An 8,367-nucleotide genomic window follows, 5' to 3' on the forward strand; every position below is an offset into this window, starting at 1 on the left:
ACAGGAAGCAGAGAGTCGGGATAAACGGGTCCTTTTCAGAATGGCAGGCAGTGACTAGTGGGGTGCCGCAGGGCTCAGTGCTGGGACCCCAGCTCTTTACAATATACATTAATGATTTGGATGAAGGAATTGAGTGCAATATCTCCAAGTTTGCAGATGACACTAAACTGGGTGGCGGTGTGAGCTGTGAGGAGGATGCTAAGAGGCTGCAAGGTGATTTGGACAGGTTAGGTGAGTGGGCAAATACATGGCACATGCAGTATAATGTGGATAAGTGTGAGGTTATCCACTTTTGGGGCATAAACACGAAGGCAGAATATTATGTGAATGGCGGCAGATTAGGAAACGGGGAGGTGCAATGAGACCTGGGTGTCATGGTTCATCAGTCATTGAAAGTTGGCATGCAAGTACAGCAGGCGGTGAAGGCGGCAAATGGTATGTTGGCCTTCATAGCTAGGGAATTTTACTACAATTGTACAGGGCCTTAGTGAGGCCTCACTTGGAATATTGCGTTTGTCATGTATGTAACCACAATGTAACACTACTGTATTACTGTATACACTCAACCTAGATGCACACCTTGACTACAAGGGGTAAACTTGTGGGAGACACTCCTTACCTGATCACACAGGTATAAAAAGGGAGGTCCCATGCAGGGTCATCGTCTTTGGAATCCTGTGAATAAAGAGTTAAGGTCACAAAGTGACCTTGTCCCCAGAATGTGCCTCGTGTGGTTTCATACTGTAGAGTAAGGACCTTAGAGTGTTCAGTTTTGGTCTCCTAATCTGAAGAAGGACGTTCTTGCTACTGAGGGAGTGCAGCAAAGGTTCACCAGACTGATTCCCGGGATGGCTGGACTGACATTTGAGGAGAGACTGGATCACCTGGGCCCTTATACAATGGAGTTTAGAAGGATGAGAGGGGATCTCATAGAAACATATAAGATTCTGACGGGACTGGACAGGTTAGATGCGGGAAGAATGTTCCCGATGTTGGGAAAGTCCAGAACCAGGGGACATAGTCTTAGGATAAGGGGTAGGCCATTTAGGACTGAGATGAGGAGAAACTTCTTCACTCAGAGAGTTGTTAACCTGTGGAATTCCCTACCGCAGAGAGTTGTTGATGTCAGTTCATTGGATATATTCAAGAGGGGGTTAGATATGGCCCTTACGACTAAAGGGATCAAGGGGTATGGAGAGAAAGCAGGAAAGGGGTAGTGAGGGAATGATCAGCCATGATCTTATTGAATGGTGGTGCAGGCTCAAATGGCCTACTCTTGCATCTATTTTCTATGTTTCTAAACTCTAGACAATATAGGTTACAATGCACAGTTGTGTACAACCAGATGTGTGTGATATATTTACAGAGCAAAAGCACACACAGCTTCCTACATGGCAGGCAGCTCTCTCGGAAGCCTCTGGAAATTTGCCTGATTCTGTTTAATTATTAACTGTGCAAATTGCAGTACATAATAACATCCACATCCATAGTGTGGAGCCAGAAACATTACAAGCTTACAGACATTACACTTCTCCCTCCTTAATGAAGAACTTATTATAACAAACATCATACATAACTTTTATGTTTATACATAATACAGGATATAAACTTATATTTTTCCATATTTACAAATTTAACTTTACCATTTGTTTTCTGTTTTGAAGAGGATACCTTCGCTCTCGAACAGAACCTTCCAAACATGGTGTCGAATCTAAACTCATTCGAGGTTCATCCTGAGGAACGTTTTCCTCCACGGAATGTCCTTGATTTTCATTTGAACTCACTCTAACTTCAGGCTCTTTGTTTTCCTGACTCGGACTCAGACTTTCATTCTGATTCTCTCCTGGATTTGTTTCCAGTACATTGGAGTTAGGATTTGCTACTGGTATATCAAAACTATCCGATGAGTCAGAAATAATTGAATCATTCCCACCTTCAACTCCTTCCATGTCTGTAGGAAAAATATGATCAATATGAACAAACCTAACCTGTCCATTGTCAAACATCTTTACCAAATATGCGCGAGGACCACATATCTTCACCACTCTTCCTGGTAACCACTTTAACCATTGTTGATGGTTCTTTACTCTCACCTTCTGGTTTAATTTCACACTTCTCTCTTTTACTCTACCTCTATCATGATTCTCTTTCTGTCTCAATTGTCTCTCATCTACAGACTGTGCCAAATTTGGTTTTAACAACGAGAATCTGGTTCGTGGCTGTCATTTGAGAAACAACTCTGCTGGTGTTCTACCTGTAGTTATATGAGGAGTATTTCTATATGTAATCAAAAAATTAGCCAATTTGTGATCCAATGATAACTGTCATTTCCTTGGATTTGGATCTAACATTTGTTTTATGAGGGCATGTTTTACAATTTGTACAGTGCGCTCCACTGCATCATTCGAAGCAGGGTGGTATGGTGGAACCTTGGTATGTTTCACACCATTTTTGCTCGTGAATTGTGCAAATTCTTCTGAATGAAATTGTGGTCCATTATCCAAAACAATTTCTTCAGGGAGGCTAAATGAAGAAAATAATTTTCGTAAAATGTCCAATATTTTACTTGTTATTTTGCACATTGGAAACACCTCAACCCACTTCAAATGGCTATCAATCACAATGAACAATTGTTGTCCTTCTAATCTCGGGATTGCTACGAGTGCCACGAGCTAGTCAGAGTAGGAATCGCAAGATAGCTCAGATGAATACGTGGCTTGAGCAGTGGTGCAGCAGGGAGGGATTCAAATTCCTGGGGCATTGGAACCGGTTCTGGGGGAGGTGGGACTAGTACAAACCGAACGGTCTGCACCTGGGCAGGACCGGAACCAATGTCCTAGGGGGAGTGTTTGCTAGTGCTGTTGGGGAGGAGTTAAACTAATATGGCAGGGGGATGGGAACCAATGCAGGGAGACAGAGGGAAACAAAATGGAGACAGAAACAAAAGACAGAAAGGAGATGAGTAAAAGTGGAGGGCAAAGAAACCCAAGGCAAAAAACAAAAAGGGTCACTGTACAGCAAAATTCTAAAGGGTCAAAGTGTAAGAAAAATGCAAGCCTGAAGGCTCAGTGCCTCAATGCGAGGAGTATTCGGAACCCAGGAGAGGGCTCTGAGCTAGTTAGAGTGGGTGAGAGCTCAGATGAACAGGATCCCAAGAAAGAATGCAAAAGGCAGGAGGCAACAGAGCAGAGTAGCACTGGGGTAAGTGTAAACCACAAGGTGATAGGAAGGGACAATATGTATGAATATAAAAGGGCTGCAGGAGGGATCAAAACTAAAAATCATGGTTTAAAAACTAGTATTAAAACACTCTACCTAAACGCACGCAGCATTCGAAATAAAGTAAATGAGTTGACGGCAAAATCATTACAAATGGGTATGATTTGGTGGCCATTACAGAAACGTGGTTGCAGGGTGGCCAAGACTGGGAATTAAACATACAAGGGTATCTGACAATTCTGAAAGATAGACAAGAAGGGAAAGGAGGTGGGGTAGCTCTGTTAATAAAGGATGATATCAAGGCAGTTGTAAGAGATGATATTGGCTCTAATGAACAAAATGTTAAATCATTGTGGGTGGAAATTAGAGATAGTAAGGGGAAAAAGTCACTGGTGGGCGTAGTTTATAGGCCCCCAAATAATAACTTCACGGTGGGGCGGACAATAATCAAGGGAATAATGGAGGCATGTGAAAAAGGAACAGCAGTAATCATGGGGGATTTTAACCTACATATCGATTGGTCAAATCAAATCGCACGGGGAAGCCTGGAGGAATTCATAGAATACATACGGGATTGTTTCTTAAAACAGTATGTTACAGAACCTACAAGGGAGCAAGCTATCTTAGATCAAGTCCTGTGTAATGAGACAGGAATAATAAACGATCTCCTAGTAAAAGATCCTCTTGGAATGAGTGATCACAGTATGGTTGAATTTGTAATACAGATTGAGGGTGAGGAAGTAGTGTCTCAAATGAGCGTCCTATGCTTAAACAAAGGGGACTACAGTGGGATGAGGGCAGAGTTGGCTAAAGTAGACTAAACCATGGCACAATTGAGGAACAGTGGAGGACTTTTAAGCACCTCTTTCATAGTGCTCAACAAAAATATATTCCATGAAAAAGAAGGGTGGTAAGAGAAGGGATAACCAGCCGTGAATAACCAAGGAAATAAAGGAGAGTATCAAATTAAAAACCAATGCATAAAAGGTGGCCAAGGTTAGTGGGAAACTAGAAGATTGGGAAAATTTTAAACGACAGCAAAGAATGACTAAGAAAGCAATAAAGAAAGGAAAGATAGATTACGAAAGTAAACTTGCGCAAAACATAAAAACAGATAGTAAAAGCTTTTACAGATATATAAAACGGAAAAGAGTGACTAAAGTAAATGTTGGTCCCTTAGAAGATGAGAAGGGGGATTTAATAATGGGAAATGTGGAAATGGCTGAGACCTTAAAGAATTATTTTGCTTCGGTCTTCACAGCGGAAGACACAAAAACCATGCCAAAAATTGCTGGTCACGGGAATGTGGGAAGGGAGGACCTTGAGATAATCACTATCACTAGGGGGGTAGTGATGGACAGGGTAATGGGACTCAAGGTAGACAAGTCCCCTGGTCCTGATGAAATGCATCCCAGGGTATTAAAAGGGATGACGGAAGTTATAGCAGATGCATTCGTTATAATCTACCAAAATTCTCTGGACTCTGGGGGTGTACCAGCGGATTGGAAAGCAGCTAATGTAACGCCTGTTTAAAAAAGGGGGCAGACAAAAGGCAGGTAACTATAGGCCGGTTAGTTTAACATCTGTAGTGGGGAAAATGCTTGAAGCTATCATTCAGGAAGAAATAACGGGATATCTAGATAGGAATAGTGCAATCAAGCAGACGCAACATGGATTCATGAAGGGGAAATCATGTTTAACCAATTTACTGGAATTCTTTGAGGATATAACGAGCATGGTGGATAGAAGTGTACCGATGGATGTGATGTATTTAGATTTCCAAAAGGCATTCGATAAGGTGCCACACAAAAGGTTACTGCAGAACATAAAGGTACGCAGAGTCAGAGGAAATGTATTAGCATGGATAGAGAATTGGCTGGCTAACAGAAAGCAGAGAGTCGGGATAAATGAGTCCTTTTCGGGTTGGAAATCAGTGGTTAGTGGTGTGTCACAGGGATCAGTGCTGGGACCACAACTGTTTACAATATACATAGATGACCTGGAAGAGGGGACAGAGTTTAGTGTAACAAAATTTGCAGATGACACAAAGATTAGTGGGAAAGCGGGTTGTGTAGAGAACACAGAGAGGCTGCAAAGAGATTTAGATAGGTTAAGCGAATGGGCTAAGGTTTGGCAGATGGAATACAATGTCGGAAAATGTGAGGTCATCCACCTTGGAAAAAAAAAGTAAAAGGGAATATTATTTGAATGGGGAGAAATTACAACATGCTGCGGTGCAGAGGGACCTGGATGTCCTTGTGCATGAAACTCTTTTGAGTGTCCTTGTGCATGAATCCCAAAATGTTAGTTTGTAGGTGCAGCAGGTAATCAGGAAGGCGAATGGAATGTTGGCCTTCATTGCGAGAGGGATGGAGTACAAAAGCAGGGAGGTCCTGCTGCAACTGTACAGGGTATTGGTGAGGCCGCACCTGGAGTACTGCATGCAGTTTTGGTCACCTTACTTAAGGAAGGATATACTAGCTTTGGAGGGGGTACAGAGACGATTCACTAGGCTGATTCCGGAGATGAGGGGGTTACCTTATGATGACAGATTGAGTAGACTGGGTCTTTACTCGTTGCAGTTCAGAAGGATGAGGGGTGATCTTATAGAAGCATTTAAAATAATGGAAGGGATAGACAAGATAGAGGCAGAGAGGTTATTTCCACTGGTCGGGAGACTAGAACTAGGGGGCACAGCCTCAAAATACGGGGAGCCAATTTAAAACCGAGTTGAGAAGGAATTTCTTCTCCCAGAGGGTTGTGAATCTGTGGAATTCTCTGCCCAAGGAAGCAGTTGAGGCTAACTCATTGAATGTATTCAAATCACAGATAGATAGATTTTTAACCAATAAGGGAATTAAGGGTTATGGGGAGCGGGCGGGTAAGTGGAGCTGAGTCCACGGCCAGATCAGCCATGATCTTGTTGAATGGCGGAGCAGGCTCGAGGGACTAGATGGCCTACTCCTGTTCCTAATTCTTAGGTTCTTATGTTCTTATATAACTCAGCAAAATCAATATGTAGCCTTTGCCACACCCTGGGAGGCCATTTCCAAGGCTGTAATGCTACTGATGGTGGTTGCTTGCTTACCGATTGACATGTCATGCACTGACTCACGATGTTCTCCATATCTTTATCAAGACCTGGCCACCATAAATAACTGCGTGCAAAACTCTTGGTCAAGCACATTCCCAGGTACTGGTCATGGAGGTCTCCTAATAATTTGGACCTGAATTTATTTGGTATAACCACTCTTGCACCCCACATGATACAATCTTTATCGACTGATAATTCATTCCTACGAATGAAGAAGGGATGTGTATCTTTGTCTGTTACCTGGTTTGGCCATCCATTTGCAATATACTCATACATCTTTGACATCACTGGGTCACGTTTGGTTGCTCTACCAATCTCTTCAGCTGTGACTGGCAGTCCATCAATGTATGAAAAATAAAACACTTCTTCCCTCTCGGGTGTAACTTGTGATGGGGAAGGGAGTCTAGACATTGCATCAGCATTACTGTGATCAGCTGATCGTCTGTATTCAATATCATATGTATATGCTGACAAAATCAAAGCCCATCTCTGCATTCGGGCTGCAGCTAATGTTGGAACTGGGGACATTGGATGGAGGATTGCTGTTAGGGGCTTATGGTCCGTAACGATGGTAAACTTACGACCATACAAGTATTTGTGAAACTTCTTGACCCCAAAAATTAATTCCAAAGCTTTCCTTTCAATTTGCGCATAATTACTCTCACTGGCACTGAGAGTGCGTGAAGCAAAAGCAATTCATCTCTCCTCCCCACTCCATAATACATGAGAGATTACTGCCCCAACTCCATACGGAGAGGCATCACATGCTAGCTTAATCTCCTTAGATATGTCGTAGTGAACTAACATGGTGCTCTCTACCAATTTGCTTTTACACTCCTTGAATGCTGTATCGCATTCTTTTGACCACTTCCAATGGACCCGTTTTTTCAAAAGTTCATTCAGTGGATGTAATACTGTAGCCAAATTTGGTAGGAACTTCCCATAATAGTTCAAAAGACCCAAGAATGAACTAAGTTCAGTGACATTCCTGGGAGTGGGTGCATTTCTGATCGCATCCAATTTTGCCATGGTTAGATGAAAACCATCTTTGTCTACTCTGTACCCTAAGTACTCCACTGAGTTTTTAAATAACTCACACTTATGAGCAGACACTCGTACTCTGTGCTTCTCTAGCCATTTGAGGACTTCATTCAATATGTTATTATGAATTTGCCTATTTGGTGCTGAAATTAGTATGTCATCCAAACAGCATACTACCCCTTCAATACCTTGCAAAATCTGGTTCATCACCCCTTGGAATATGGCAGGGGCGGAAGACACTCCAAACGGTAGCCTATTAAATTGATATAGGCTTAGATGAGTATTTATAGTCAAACATGTCTTGGACTCCTCATCTAGTTCAAGCTGTAAGTAGGCATTCAGTTTTGAGAAGATCTGACCACCTGTCAGTGTTGTGAACAAATCTTCTATATTCGGCAATGTATTGGGGACATTACCCTCTCGAACCTGGTTTACGGTTACTTTATCACCACACAATCTTACCTTACCATCGGACTTAGGTACAACAACAATGGGTGTAGCCCAATTACATCGATCTATCTTACAAATAATGTTCTCAGTCTCTAGTCTTTTGAGTTCTTGCTCAACTTTCTCCTTGAGTGCATATGGTACGGAATGTGGCTTGTAGTAAACCGATCTAGCATCCTTCTGTACCCTGACACTTGCATTGAAGCCTTGGATCGGACTGTCCATTTCGCAGAACACCTTCGGATACTGCTTGATAACCTCATCCGTTGATGAAAATCTCACTTCCACACAGAAAGTCTTACTCCAATCCAGCTTCAGTGAGCTCAACCAATTTCTTCCTAGTAAGGCAGACTTGTCTTCTTTCACTACTATTAGAGGCAAGTTCTGAAATTTATATTTCACCGGTACGGTGATACGACCTACCACAGAAATCTTCTCTCCCGAGTAGCCTCGCAGCTCTATCTTGGATTTCTCCAGTTGGAAATCATGCAATTTGTCGCGGTACAGTGACTCCGGTACTACACTCACAGATGCACCCATGTCAATTTGCATTGGTATCTTGAATC

General features: G+C 42.4%; 1 long non-coding RNA gene across 2 annotated transcripts in view; it reads right to left on the reverse strand.

Annotated features, from left to right (window-relative positions):
* The window catches only part of LOC139267217 (uncharacterized), an 85,507-nt gene extending 83,551 nt beyond the window's left edge, over nucleotides 1-1,956 (reverse strand). For both annotated transcript variants that reach the window (XR_011593857.1, XR_011593858.1), the window contains exon 1: nucleotides 1,644-1,956. This is a non-coding gene — a long non-coding RNA (uncharacterized lncRNA). The remainder of the gene's footprint in view (nucleotides 1-1,643) is intronic.
* Between the last annotated feature and the right edge of the window lie 6,411 nt (nucleotides 1,957-8,367).

This window comes from Pristiophorus japonicus, chromosome 7, assembly GCF_044704955.1.
Source record: "Pristiophorus japonicus isolate sPriJap1 chromosome 7, sPriJap1.hap1, whole genome shotgun sequence".
Taxonomy (NCBI): Eukaryota; Metazoa; Chordata; class Chondrichthyes; family Pristiophoridae; genus Pristiophorus; species Pristiophorus japonicus.